This window comes from Leptosomus discolor, chromosome 4, assembly GCF_034619465.1.
Source record: "Leptosomus discolor isolate bLepDis1 chromosome 4, bLepDis1.hap2, whole genome shotgun sequence".
Taxonomy (NCBI): Eukaryota; Metazoa; Chordata; class Aves; order Leptosomiformes; family Leptosomidae; genus Leptosomus; species Leptosomus discolor.
In genome coordinates, this window is record NC_141394.1 from 55,395,842 (window position 1) to 55,410,988 (window position 15,147).

Genomic DNA, 15,147 nt, shown 5'->3' on the forward strand with positions numbered 1-15,147 from the left:
CAGAGTTCCTAACATCCCACAGTCTTAGTTATAGTTCACATGAATTCCTTTCACTTAGCTGAACACGGGTCTCTCACCTCTGAAATTGACTTACATAAAAAGTGTAGAGAACTAGGTTAGACCTCTCATTGATGAATGCTAACCTCAAAGCCCATTCAGAACCTCTGTGAAACTGTCATATCTGGTCATATATTCCTGTTCAGTGCAAAATTTCTGGGATTGGCACTGACAAAATTATAGCGTACATAATTTTCTCCCTTCGAATATTAAGTTGATTCATATACAGAAACATATTCAGAAACATATTCAAAACACTTCCTAGGATATAGGCATGTGTACATTGTTGGGGTTCTTTTGTCACTGTTTGCTTTGAAGTAAAAGCTTTTTTAATGGGTGTGCTCATTCAAAGGACAGAAAGCAGAACCATCTGATTGATTTCTGGTTTTTATGCTTCAAAACTTAGAATGTTGTCTTCCACTGTGCTTCTGATGATAATTTCAGGAAAACTTGCTTTCTCCTATATATCCATGTCAACAAAGGAGCAAACGCTTGCTTGTACACAGTAGCAGGGAATGATACTGTGAATATCAGGTTAAATTCAAAGGCAAAATACAAAGATGCAGTTAAAGAGAAGAGCTGGATGACATTTTAAGGCATACAATTAGTAATATAATTGTAATTAAATTATATAGCCTTTCTAATAAAAAACAGGAGACCTGATTTTTTTCTGTTTCAAGGAAAGAGTAGATTTTCTTGATGCGTAGTCTTATATTTCATATTTGTTGTGAAAAATTTATTCCTTTTACTAGTATTTTATTATTTCTATTATATAATACATTATAATTAATAACAGTAGCTTTTTGACACATAAGCACAGCACAAAATTTACTGTAGTATGAACCTTTGCAACTATAAGCTAGAGTACAACTAATACTCTAATGTGTAATTGATTTAATTAAGGAAAGGGTTTATCCATACAAAATTTCTAGTAATTATAAACCATCAATACTTACATCCCCAAACAAATAAGAATTTCAACATTTTTAGAGTTAACAGATGATTCAGCTGCCATCTTTGCTGCACTTACATGGACCAAAATAGGGTCTGAAATACCGCTGTTAGTGATAATAATTTACTGAGCGATTGTTTCCTGAAGCACCATGCATTTCAGAGGTGTTTCAAAGGAACATCTTGCTTTTCAAAACTTACAGCATATCACCTGTGCTTCTCAGAACTCTACGTTGCATTATCCAAAGGCCCAAGCTAGTCCAAATACTAGAAATAGTTACCTATAGTAATACAAGATACAAGTTAATTCATTGGCTAATTTATCTTCCTGAGAGGGAAAATTGGCTTACATGTAGCTGTGGGCCATTGCATCTACCAGAACTACCAAGTTACCATGCAGTTTTCTCTGATGTATTTCAGTCTGTGATGCAGCCATACCTAGTGGCAGGATTATTCCAGTTCAGCATGAGTAAAAATATCTTTGTTCTAACAGGGAAACCACTTATGCCTAACAGCTCTTGCCATTTGAGTTGCTTGTTTATAGAGGATGGCAGTGCATGGAACTTGCTAGTTGCTAGAATGATTGTCAGACGTATTCAGCGTTATCCCTTTATATTTTCTGAGTTGTAATCCCCTCTTTCTCACCGTTTTCCTTCCACTTCAACAGATGAAATGTGATGTGAGTTACAAGAGGTACCTCAGAGAAGAAAATATCAAGTGTACATAATTTGACCCTTGGCTGTTGCTGTTTTTCTGATTCAAGTATTTATAGTCTAGAGGAATCTACATACACTTTTGGCAACCTGAAAATTAAATGGTAGAGACACAAATAAAACTATATACAACTAACATGACAGCATTATAAAGTTGAATACTCAGTGGACCCAAAGTACATTTCCCAGATTTAGAAAGACGGGCAGCTTACAAAGGAAAATTTACATCTTGAAGAGCTTTGATAATGGAGTCACACATCAATGACAGTGTATTAATGAACTGTGCTTAAACATTAAGTTAATGGGTGACAACTCAATTCAAAGGGAAGAAAAATCCTGAAGTCATTCTTTCTATTTTTATTACTCTGTGCAATGACTGCTTATAATGTTGAAGAAATGAACACTCTGCTCCATTTTTAGCTGTTAAACACATTTATCAAGAACCATTAACTTAGACTGATGGAATTTTATTTCAAGAGCAAGACAGTGCAGACAACTTGGTTTGTCTTAGGCTTTTTTTAGCAGCCTTTTTATAGATTTCCTTTTTTCTGCTCACCTATGTACCTATTGCATCCTCTTGGAAACTCATGATGACAACAGTTTAAACTAATATGAAAAGGGTTTCAGATGTGACCAAATCTAGAAAGCAAGTTCTAGCATTTTCAGTGACATTCTAAGCTACTCGACACATAGACATCATGAAAGAATCTCTTTATTGCTGTGGTGGGTTGGTCTTGGCTAAGGGCCAAACTCACACCAGCTGCTCCTTCACTCCCCCTCTACAGAATAAGGTAGAAAAAATGATGGAAAAGCTCTTGGGCTAAGAAAAATGAAGGGAGATCACTTATCATTTACCGTCATGGATGAAGGAGAGTCAACTTGGTGAAAATTTATTTAATTTATTGCCAATTACAATAGATTTGGGTAGTGAGAAATAAAGAAAAAAAACTTAAAGCAAAGCCTTTCTCCCTGTCTTTTCCCAATCTCAACTTTAATCCTTCCCTCCTGACTGCTCTACCTTCTGCTCCCACCAAGCAGTGTGGGAGGGATGGGGAATTGGTGTTACAGTCAGTCAGCCTATAACAGTTCCTCCCAGCAGCTCCTTCCTCACACTTTTCCCCTACGCCTGCATGGGCTGTCCCTGGGCTGCAGTGCCTTCAGAAAGACCTAACTGCTCCCTCTGTGGGCTGCAGAGGAATCTCCGCTCCAGAGCCTGGAGCATCTCTTTACCCTCCTTCTTCTCTGAACCTGGTGTTCCCTCTGCTGTTTCTTCTCTGCTGTCCCTTTGCTGTTTCTCACTGCCTGCCCTGCCCTGTAATATTCTGTCCTTGCTTAAATGTGTTTTCCCAGCAGTGCCACTACCTTGGCTGAGGGACTCAGCTGTGTCCGTTGGAGCCAACCAGAATCATCTGTGTCCAGGATGGGGCAGCCCCGGCCTTTTCTCACAGAGACCACCCCTGCAGCCCCCGCTGCCAATACCTTGCCATGGACATCCAATACAATTTCTTTTTACAGATTTTTCTAAAAAATGAATGCAGTTATTTATGATGTCATTGTTTGCTCATCGCAATAGTAAGACATTTCAGAACAAATACATTAGACCGCATTCCTCACTCGTGCCAGCTACACCAATTTTCCCTTGTCACCTTCAGCAGAACTATGCTTGACCAAACTCTCCCTGAGGAAGAGGATGGTCAGGCTTCCCAGCCCTGAGCGTGCAGATCTGCATGCCTGTGATAAAACCTTTCAGCAGTTTGAATACAGAAAGCTGCTTAGATTTTTCACTAACCTGTTTTAGATAACGCTATTGGTGTCTTCAGGAATTTTACCATGTTGTAACTCATGACAGCCATTTTTGGTCCTGACATGTCAACAGCAAAAGCAGAGCAGAAACAGATCTTTTGTTACTAAAAATCAACTTTCTGTCCTTTTCTTACGCAAATTCAGCACCTCTCCAATCCACTTAGGTACTGTAATTCGAACCTGTAATTCTCTTATCGCAGGAAAGGCCATTGGTCTGTGTACCTGTGTGCTCCATCAGACTAATTGGTCACTAGGAATGAAAGGCTCAAATGTTCAGGGAAGCAACAAGTAAGAGAGACTCTGAATTTTGCATAGTGGCTATAGCACAGGACAGGGAAATTACATCCTGGTTTTGTCCCAGAACACAAAATAACTTTTAACAATTCAGATAATAGTCTAATGTAATATTCACAGACATGCAAGTCTTCTGGAATTCTGTTGTCATCCCAGCTGCTCGTGCCAGGCTCTCTGCATCCATCTTTTCTTGGCTGTTACCCTTGAAGAGAAGAAAGAATATAGAAATATATTCTATATGAATATAGAGAATTCTATATGAATATAGAGAAGAAAGTGTGGTGGAATAGGAAGTGAAGTCACCTAGAACAACCAAAATCTTCTTACAAAAACTAGATATTCCACTTCTTAGACAACCAAGAAGCTACTATGGAAAAATAAGGTAATTACCACCCAGCATCACTGTGTTTTTGCTAATGTTCAACTCCTCTCCACTTAGATGTAAGGAAGAAAGACGGTGAAAGAACTCTAGAAGAGAAGTAGGTCGTTACAGCCCGAGGAAAAACACCACTTTCTTTTCCCACGTGAATAGTCAAGGACATTTGAGGTAATTACTGGACTGTTCAATATCTTTAAGTGCTCAGACACTTCTTAAGAGTACATAGACTGAATTTGTTTTAGATGTAGTTTGTGTTTATGTGTAATGCATCCTATCCAAAGCATTAAAAGAGAAAACCCAAAACCATTATGATGATTATTTTTGAAAGAATTTTTGACATTTGGACAAATTAGTTATTCTTAATAATTATGATCAAGTAATTCATGAGAACATAGCACTAAGTAAAATGTTATAATTACAAAAATAAGACTGATACATACTTGAGATAGTTGTTTTGGTTTTTAACTTTTAAGTGTCATTACCTAATTTGAAACCAAAAGAAAAATACAGTGACTCAATTTAGATCAAAGAAGTCTAGACCACAAAGATTCGGATTAGGTGCCTAAAATAAATTGGTGGCGGAATATAAATAAACACTTGTTTTGGAGCAAGACTTACACCAATATCAATACAATTTTAGCTTTCTGGAACATCTACCTGATTTTAACTATGTTATCTAATGTCTTCTGTGCACTGGTAGACCAGAAAAACTTTTCTTTATGACACACATTTATGCAGCACTATTGCTTATTCCACATCAGTTCTCAGTTTACCATCTTTATTGAATAACATTTTTATAGCTGTTCTAGGATTTTTTTTATTTTCCTTTTATCACTAGTTGTGGTGTCCTCAGCCTTGGTGATTACTTTTTCTTTATGTTCTTAAGTTTCATCTTTTTTCTGTATTTCTTCTCATTTACAGTCCAAGTTATCTTGATTACAATTTTCAATATATTGCTTTTTCATTTATAACAGATGTTTTTACTTAGCCACTAAATGGGCATTTTTGAAAGTTATCTTTTTCCTTTATTACTTTTCCAGTCAGACATCTAATCAGTTCTTCCTATGGGAGCCAAAATTTTCTCGAATTGTCTATCTTAATTTTCAACTGCAATTAATTTCACTTATGAAATTTCATTTGGATCTAATTAGCTCTTTTAAACTACAAATTAAAGACAAAATATTTCTATTTTTCATGTTCCTATTTTCAACTGTTGTAAACAGTAAAAATTTAAGAGTTTGAAGAACATATACAATGCCACACATATATTATTGAGTTTTATATCCAAACACATCTTCAAATGGATTTAAATGCATAGAAAAACATACCTCAAAACCTTAAGTAGGCCAGGATGTAGCTTTCATATATGGGCTTTCTTAAACCAGAGTTAAAATGGACATAAATTACATATTAAAACGTCCACAAATTAGTAAAATGATGTTTCCTATACAAAGTATGTTATAAAAATATCTTTCTGTTTTGGATATTTGTCCATAAGATACTACTGAAAATGCAGACTTATAAAGAATAAAAATGCATTTTACCCAATCTACAAGTTATACAATAGACTCATTATGAATTATTTTATTATTGCTGCTTTTCTTGTCTTTGATTTTCTGACTGATCTATTGCAAATGCCTTGTGTCATTTTGTTCCTCCATCATATCATGTTAGGAGTCAGGTAGCATAACACAACATGACTGATTCAATTGAAAACTTCAAAAAGATAATGTTAGTGAAAAGTGTGGTTAAAATGACTGTGGTTTGGTTTAGAAAACTGTTCAGTCACAGTGACTTCGTGCTATCTTTTGTTTCCTCAATCCACATAACAACTCCGTGGTGTTGTGGGATGATAATAATTTTACATTCATCTATCTCATTGTAGGCTCATGGTTTGATCAAGATACAAAAAGAAACACTGGAAAACTGTATTTCTGTACTAAAACTGTATCGCTTTTTCTATTACTATGTCTATGTGCTATATAGTCTCTGATATAAAACATCTTATGTATAGACACACACAGAGGAAATCATGTTTTAGCCACATACAAATATAGGAAATTTTTAGATTAATTGATTCAGTTATTTTTCATACATTCTGTAGATAAGTGGTTTGAATTAGGAGAAGAATCCTTTTGACATATTTTTCCCAATAATATCATACAGATTGATCACCTAAACCCATTATACCAGATTTTTCTATCTGAGGGATGAAAGTGTTTAAAATCTATATGTCAGAACTGCACAGATATTTGTGCCATCGTAGCAATTGTAGATAGAGCGCCAAAGTTCATTTGTTGTGTACATTACAACGCATGACTAGATTCCCATTTGAATCACTTGTCAGAAATCAAAATCATCCTAGGAAGCAGAGGCAAAACTGATAATACTTAAAAGTCTCACTAGCTTACTGAAGCCCAATATTCAATGCCATTGATGTTTGTAATTCCCAGTTCTCCTGGTGTTTAGTCTTGTAGCTGCCTAAAGACTTCAACTGTTTAAGGACATAAGATTTTTATTTAGAGTACCTTCAAGCCTACTGTTAAGAGCAAATTGTCCTGACACACACATTTTAAACCTGAACACTTCTATTTTGGGATACACAGAGCATGACTAGGCTTAAAATTGTCTCTTTCCTTTTTAAACCTATCAGCCAGATCTTCGAGCACTGTTAGGGAGCAGAAGCTCCCAGATCTCTATACGTTATGAAACAGACATGAACTGTTGAACGTGTCTTATCCTTTCAGTGAATGCCTTAAGCACTGAGTATTTGCTGTCATTCTTTCTCTGGCTAATGCAGTTGCATTTGTCATAATGTATTTCAGTGTGGACTTGAGACACAGTGAGACTTGTTCTAAGGCTAGGTAGTACATGTACCACCTGAGACACCCAGGATACAGTAATTTTCTATGGGACATTATTATGGTTTCCATGGCTTTTACCTCACGGGCAACAAGCCTTCTTGCCTAACATAAGCATTGTAATAACTAAGGATTCCCAATCCTCCCTGAGAATTTAGGCCCGCATTTACAAATTATGTAGGCTTTATCATTTTGAGTGTTGTAACACTGGCTCCAGGAAGGGAATTCACAAACCTGAACTAGTTGTTTTGATTTCCCAAGCAACACAGGGGAAAATTCACCATTGAAAAGGCCTCATTTCCTACGGTTGAACAGTTCGCGTGTGGCAATGCCTAGGCCAGCCAAGAGTGCCTGAAAGTCTTTCTTCACCTCTTGCACTTGTGATAATAGCTGTATGGATCTGAGATTTCAGTCCCAGCTGCCTTCCTGGATGGAGGTGATTGTGGTAGGCTGAGAAGTGAGCTGGCCATGGCCCTTCTGCTGCCTCATCAGGAGGGAGTTCAAACCCATATTCATCTACCTTCCAGAATAGCATGCTGATCAGTACTGGGGCTCTCCCTCTAAGCTGTCAGTGGTTATGGTATTTTTCTGAGACACAAAAAGCAGTGAATTCTTGTGCTGAGGAAGGTGTGTCCATGTCTTCTGTATTCTCGGCAGGATCTCAAATTAACATGAAGCTACTGTAAAAAGCAAACTATTTCCTATTCTATTAGACAGGTACCTAGGCTTGGGCTGTAGGCATTTATTATTGTTCAGCATCTAACTATTACGGTCATTTTTTTCACACAATATAGGTACTTAAATTTCATCAAAGTGAAATGCTTTAAGTCCTTCCAGTTACAAACGCTTCAATAATATTAGTAGTATTCTTTGCCAACACTAAGGACAGCTGGCAGTTTAAAATCTTTCCCCTTCCAAAATAAGGGAACTGCCTCAAAACACCATATACTGAATGGATCTCTTAACTCCCTGGCCCGTGTTAACCTTCAAGACACAACAAGAAATTATCCAGAAAAATACTAGACATAGCACAACACCAAGCCTGGGACTACGGTATAAACCAAGTCTGAACATTCAGATATGCTCTCAGGTGCTGCCTGATTAACTGCTTGCTCTGGGCATCGTCCTTGTAAATCTGAGATAGGTTTTAGAGCCAGAAGCAAGCAAGATAGACAAGCAACAGAAAGTGACACTAGAGCAGCCCTAGAGAACATAATAAAATCAGAGCTCCTGACTTACTGGCAGTGTCCTAAAACAAGCGGTACACTCTTTCTGACTAGTTGTCAATGCCTGAGTGAAATTACCACAATTTTTGAGCAACTCGAAGTAAATCACTGGGATTTCCGGGTGCACAACATCTTTTGTGTTAATGATACAAAACACACCTGTAGACTTAAATCTTTTTAAAATGTCAAACCTATTTTAGTTTGTGGTGGAAGAAGTGTTAGATACTGGTTATAAATTATCCCTGATTATGTGAGTGGGAAATCTATGTGGTAAGAGACTAAAATAATCATGGTTAGTTCTTCAGTGCCTTTAAATATGGGGCTGCCTAAAATTAGTACTCCAAACAGTATGAGCATAATTAAATACTCTTTTCTTTAGACAAATAGGAATAGAATAGAGAGCATTAAAGCAGGAATATATATGTATATATTAATCTGTATTAATATAGTGATCATTGTGACGCTAATGCTTGATATGATCAAAGCTAAAAATGACTTCCAGCAGTTTAAAAGGACTGTATTAATAGCTTTCTGTATTACTTGCAGCATGTGCAATTGTGGAAAACAAATTAATACCCTGTAGTGAAGCCTTGCTTATGCAGCAAGGACACTAATTAATTTCTCCATTAAAAGATCTACTTGGTATTTCAGTGAATCTCAAAATGTCTTGTAGCACTGAAACAAAGGTGGTAGTAAAAATGTTTTCAAAGAACCTATTTCTACTACAAGAGGGTATACTAGCTGAAGCAGGAAAAAGAGAAAATGGATATTGAAAAGTAGTTTGGAATGAACAGAACGGAATTTATTTTAGTTAAAGTTTCTTGGCTAAGGTGAAAAAATAATGAGGAGATCAATTACTGTCAAGTATGATGACCATTGTAAAGCCTATGAAATCCAATGTTGATTCTTAACCTTACACTGTTAAATCAATTTCATCTTCTAAATGCTAACATGGGGCCTGACCTTCCCACTGACTTCAGTAAGTTTCAGAGACTATGAAATGAATTTACAAGTTTCTATTTGATTGATTCTGTGACATCTTTATGTTGGTTTAAGTACATTGGTGCCACTAATTCAGTAATAATGCAGCAAGAGAAGAGGATATAAAGAACAAATAAAGTTTTTTGAGTTCTGAAAAGGTGACTTACTGCTAATCAATCCATGCTTGACCTAATTCTTGTTGTTTTCTCTGCTGCTGGTGATCAGACTGGAGTAAGTATAGGTGGAGAACAGTTAGCATTTCACATTTTTCTTAGGTTTGAGTCTAATCAATCAGTAAAATTATTTTTGGGTTTAATTCAGCAGAAAACAGGTAGAAAAAGCTCTATATTAACAAAATGAAGGACGTATTCTTACAAGGTAAAACTCTTACTAACCGTATGTTTTCCTGATATTGCTTTGAAGAATATATTTGGCAGATATTACAGATACTGTCTTGAGAGACACTCCAAAAACTACTCCTTTTAGCTTCTTCTCATAATCTAAACCCCAAACAGTTAGTTTAGATATTAAATAAATAAGCTACTCAACAGTATAGTATTCCATTGATAAACAGCAACTACTTAACACTTATATCTCTTCAGGTCACAGCACCTGAACCAATATCTTGTAAAAATTCCTGAATTCCTTTTGAGAACATTGTCATCAGAGACTCTAACAGCATTTCCATCCAACAAATTGAAAACCTCACAGGTCTTTATTGGTTGTTAAATACTGGAACAACATGCCCAGAGAGGTGATGAAATTTCCATACTTGGAGACATTCAAGTCTTTACTAGAAATGGCCTTGAACAAGGCAATCCAGTCAGACCTGTTTGCGCAGGGGGTAGGATTAGATGACCTCTGAAGGTCCCTTCCTAATTAAATTATGGAGTGTTTTATGGTTCTGGCATAACCCTAAAAATCTAGAGTAGGACTGTAAAACATGAAGTACATGAAAAAGTTTTTCAGGACCATGGAGGGGTATTGAGAGGAAACATGCCCTGAAGGCCAAAGAAAGTTTTAGGGACACTGCATGTCATGTTATGCTATTTGAGGCCTTTCAGAAGGCCGAATAAAAAAGCCTTGTGGGCTGTGATTGAGTTAAAATTTAGTTTAGTCTGGTTATGCAGATATTGTTCTTCCGTAACATGTATCATTAAAGGAGGCTTTTTTCTGACTTAGTGTAAATGTTTGTTGTGGAATAGCATCATTGAGATATTTATTAGTCACAGCCTACATAAATCAACAACTGTTGATACAAATTTCTGAATATGCTGCTGATATTAGTCTCATCGGTGTATGGTTAGTAATTTCTTTATGTTCTTGTTTATTCAATTTTATTTAACCTCCATGTAACAGAAAAAAGGCCTATTTCTGTGATACTCAGAAACATAATTCCTTAAAATGGTAATCTAATGTGTAGTGTAATGGCTTACTGTAAGTTATGACTTCAGCAATATGAAGAATTATTCAAGACTGTAATCGTAGATTTCAACATTGATCTGTGACACTGCATTCAATTTTGCTGCTACTATTCCTAGTATATTTTTCCATTTGGGAAGATGCATTGTTTTCTATGATATTAACATTTTTATTTATTTATTTATTTATTCCTATTGTTGTGTATTATTCCCCTAAGGTAAGTAATTAATTAAGGACTCCCTAACGTCTGCCTTACAGATTTTTTCAATTTAGTTGGTTTGGTGGATGGATGTCACACACTATACTCTTACAGTTGCTATATATCTAGTAGTATTTATTAATGAAAGAATGCTGAGTAAGAAGTTCAGTTTAATGAACAGAGCTAAAAAAGTAAAAAATGGTTCTTTAAAATGAGACACGTTTCTTTCAGTGAGTTCATCCAGAGTAGTGACCTGTGGTGAACAGTTCAGTGTGATATTTTAGCTATTGGCACCACAGAGTAATAAGCAATACCAGAGGAGACGGTTTGCTGGAGTGGGGAACGGCTGTGTGAACACAGGTGGGATTCCTAAAGCAAATGCTACTCCCAGTTTGTTCTTTCCTGCTACTCATATAATGATGTTGACTGTTCTGAGACTATATAACATGAATCACTAAGCCATTTCTGATGCATTGGAAAGTGTTCAATTTCCGAAACCTTAAAACCAAAGTCAAACAAACAGAACTACTTTTACTTAAAACCAGCCAGTCTTTTCTTAAGCCTTCTAGTTAATTAAAAAGACTGATTAATCATAATTGAAGAATGATTATTCTTCTGACTTTAAAAAAATAAAATGTATTCAAGAAAAATAGTAAAATTTCTTAACAGTGAGATGTCAGTTTTTCTCCAAGTACCAGACAGTGAGAAAGGAACAAGACATTGTTTCTTTCTTCAATGCTATTCTATTGAAATTCCTAGAGGAATTGTCAGGACAACTGAGACTACAGACTTTTCAGGGAATATAACCCTCCAGGGAGCAGGATCAATTGTTCTTCACACTGGCTAAAGATTTCAATGAAGTGTGGGGGCAGACAGTAATTTCACAGAAAATTTTGAAAGAGTGATAGATTCCCGAATCTGAGTTACAATCCCATGGAATTGCTGAACATTTAATTACAGTTTCAAACAGCATATCTTTAAGAACTTTCCTGCCAAGACAATCTTTAACCTTCATCAGTGCAGACTTCCTCTATTTCTATCTTTCTGTCACAAGCTTTTCATCTCTAATGAAGTTGAACACTCAACACTGGCAAAACTGACCTGTGAAACACTGTGAATTATACAGTGTTTGAAGCATTACAGAACACTTACTTTTGTAAAAAGGAGGAGGAGGTTGAGGTAATCATCTGTTCAATTCTATTAAGCTTCATGTACCTTAGCTTACCAAAGACCTTGTTGCTAAAAATATAGCTATTGCCAATCACCATGGTTTCACGGACATGAGGCCTTCTCAGACAAATGTGTAACCTTTTTAAACAAAATTATAGGTCAACTTAGTAAAGGCTGGTAGGCTGATAGTGCATACTTATATACTTTATTACATGACATTTTGATTTGAGAGCTTGCATTATAGGGAATGAAGTAAGTACACATCAAACAGAAAAATTACTGTGACAGGCCTCATAAAATGATAGTAAATGGCTAGACATTCTCTAGTTGAACTCATTTCTAGCATGTCTTCCTTGGTTTGATTCTGTTTAAAATCTATATCAACAGTCTTGTAGGGCCACAAAAATAAAACAAAGACTAGAAGACAAGTCTCACAATCTAAGGAGTTCAATCTACTGGATTTATTAAAGAGAAACCTGAGACACGATTTGACTGTTATATGTACTCACAGTTAGAAGAAAGATTTGAGGGAGAGGAGCTTTTCAACCTTGCAGGAAAGGAATAATAAGATGCAGTGAATGAATACTGGACTTAGACAAATTCAGCCTTGGAAGTAACTAATGTGGTGTAATTAAAGATTAGAACAGCTACTATGAGAAAATCTGAAAGCCTATGTATGTAGGAGGTGAGACCAGATGATCACAGTGGGACATTATGGACTCGAAATCTACACAGGTGTAGATTTTCCAGTGAAATGCAACATAAAAATTAGTGTTTTCAGGATATACAGCATATGTTATATCGTTTATTGTATGTGAAAACTGCAATGTATTTCTTAATAGCAATGTTTATTTGAGATTAAAGAGAGACAGTTATGTAATATCCTAGGGCTGGTTACACATATCAAATATTGTACTTGTGGTACTTATTAATATTTCTTAAATGTTCTCCATCTACTTCCTTTTAGATGTTCCATATCAATATTACTGACATTTCTATGCTTCAAGTTATGGGTTGTCTTCTGACTTTATTTCTGAGATGATGTTGCTTAGCTACATGATATGGTTTGCATTATAATGGTCTTCAAAGCTTGGGAAATACAGTAGAGTTTAATTATTTCCTAAACAGTAAGGGAGGTGCATGATGCAAACTGTGGATATATCTTTGCCTGTCATTCTAAAAAAAGGCTTCGAAGTATCAGTTGAAATGGCATAGTTGCTCAGTTCTGCCTTGCTCTATTCTCCAAGGGGATTTGTCTCCAAGTTAAATCTCCTGATATGTAATTACATGTCTTAGTTTAGGAAGTGTGTGAGTGAGAGACATTCCGTCACGGACTTCCCTGAAACTCTCCCCAGGACACATTATGGTGGCCCAACTATTTTTAAAATTGTGGCCTTTCTCATTAGTTAGCATGGATCCCAGAGGGGGATCTATCATCTGAGCAGATCATCTTCTGATCACACAGACATTTTTCTCTTTTTCTCTGATCACCTCCAGAATCCAGGTGCTTCTCCTTTGCTTATGTCTTTTGAACTCCCTTGAATTTCGACTGGCTTGGCTCTGAGCTGGTTTAATATATGGCATCTGCAAGACTTTTCTTTGGGTTTTTGTTTGTTTTGGAAAACTTATAAGCTTTCTGAAACATTGATAATGCATAATAGAAAGCATTTGGCATTTCTAAAACTAGTGGACACCCCCACCTAAGTTTCTCTGCTGTGCGTGCTGCATGTACATGCAGGGACATATGAGGCATTCTAGCTCAGTGCTGTGCAGCCTCTTCACTTTGAAGAAGAAATTCTTGCACTTTTTTTGTTGAAAACACAGAAGCAAACAACACTGCAGAATAAAACATCTTTTTTTTTTTTATAGCTGTAATCCACTTATAAGAAAAGTCAAAATAATTCCCTGTAAAAGAAAAACTTTAGAAAATGGACAAAACAAAACAAAGGCACAATACCTCCTTAATTTATAAACTTAAAAATGAAAACATAGAGGCATGTTTGGATTCTCAGGAGAATAATAATTTTCAGTAGAAATTTCCTATAAGGTTTTTTGACTAGGGACTTTTTATGAAGATACTACTCTGCACTACTAATAATTTCTTAGCTACTTACATTGCAAAGAATATGCAAAAGACATTGAAAAGATGTGGGCAAACTCTTGTTGCAGTAAATATAGTTGAGGCGTTTGAAAAATATGTTTCTACAACCACAATATTTGAGTGATTCCTTTGGAGGCTGACAGAAAACGAGCTGGAACTGGGGAACTTTCTGTAAGTGCACTGGGGCTGGTGGATCAGACTCATGAGCTTTGCAGAAAAGACAGTAGTGGAAAGAACTGTTCATTTGCATCTGAATTTACAATGATATAAAAGCATTAAGATGGACAGCCCTCTTTGTATAAAGAACTGTTTTCACAGTGGCAGCTTTTTTCTGAGATGTTAACCCTTTCTTTGGGGATAAAAAATATTATGTGCTGACGTGTTTGCTTCTTCCTGAGTGTTCCCTAATTCCTGGAAAAGCAGTTTTCCTTCTCATATGATCCAAATGCCCTGCATCGACACACATTGCAATGTGTTGATGTTTTCACAAAGCACAGGATTTACAAAGGTTGCAGAAAGTATTATATTTGAGAGAGCATACTATGTAGCTCAGGAAGCAGTCTGCTCTTCTCCACTTCCTCCCTGAACTGCTGCAAGTCTGGTACCATCAAACTAGGTTTTATGACTTGACCGTTGGACAAATATCATAGGTCCCTCCATACAACAGTTACAGGCCAACATCATCCTCCATCACAGAGAAATGAATGTAGCCAGAACTAGAAGGATGTGGGTCGGGAACGAATATCAGGCACAGGTACCTCTTGGCTGGGAATTACAGCCTGTGCAATGCAGTTCCTGTACAAGATCTGATGTGGCTTGGAGTGTGCAACTATGAGACCACAGCAGTATGTATTTCCTAAGGTGCTGCAGCTCATGTGATAAAGAGATACCTATGAATATATAAAATACAGCTGTGAGAGAAATCTTGGTTTTATTTGGAAAAAGCTTTGGTGAAGAGCTGGAAATGTCCAACAAAACCACAGAAACAAA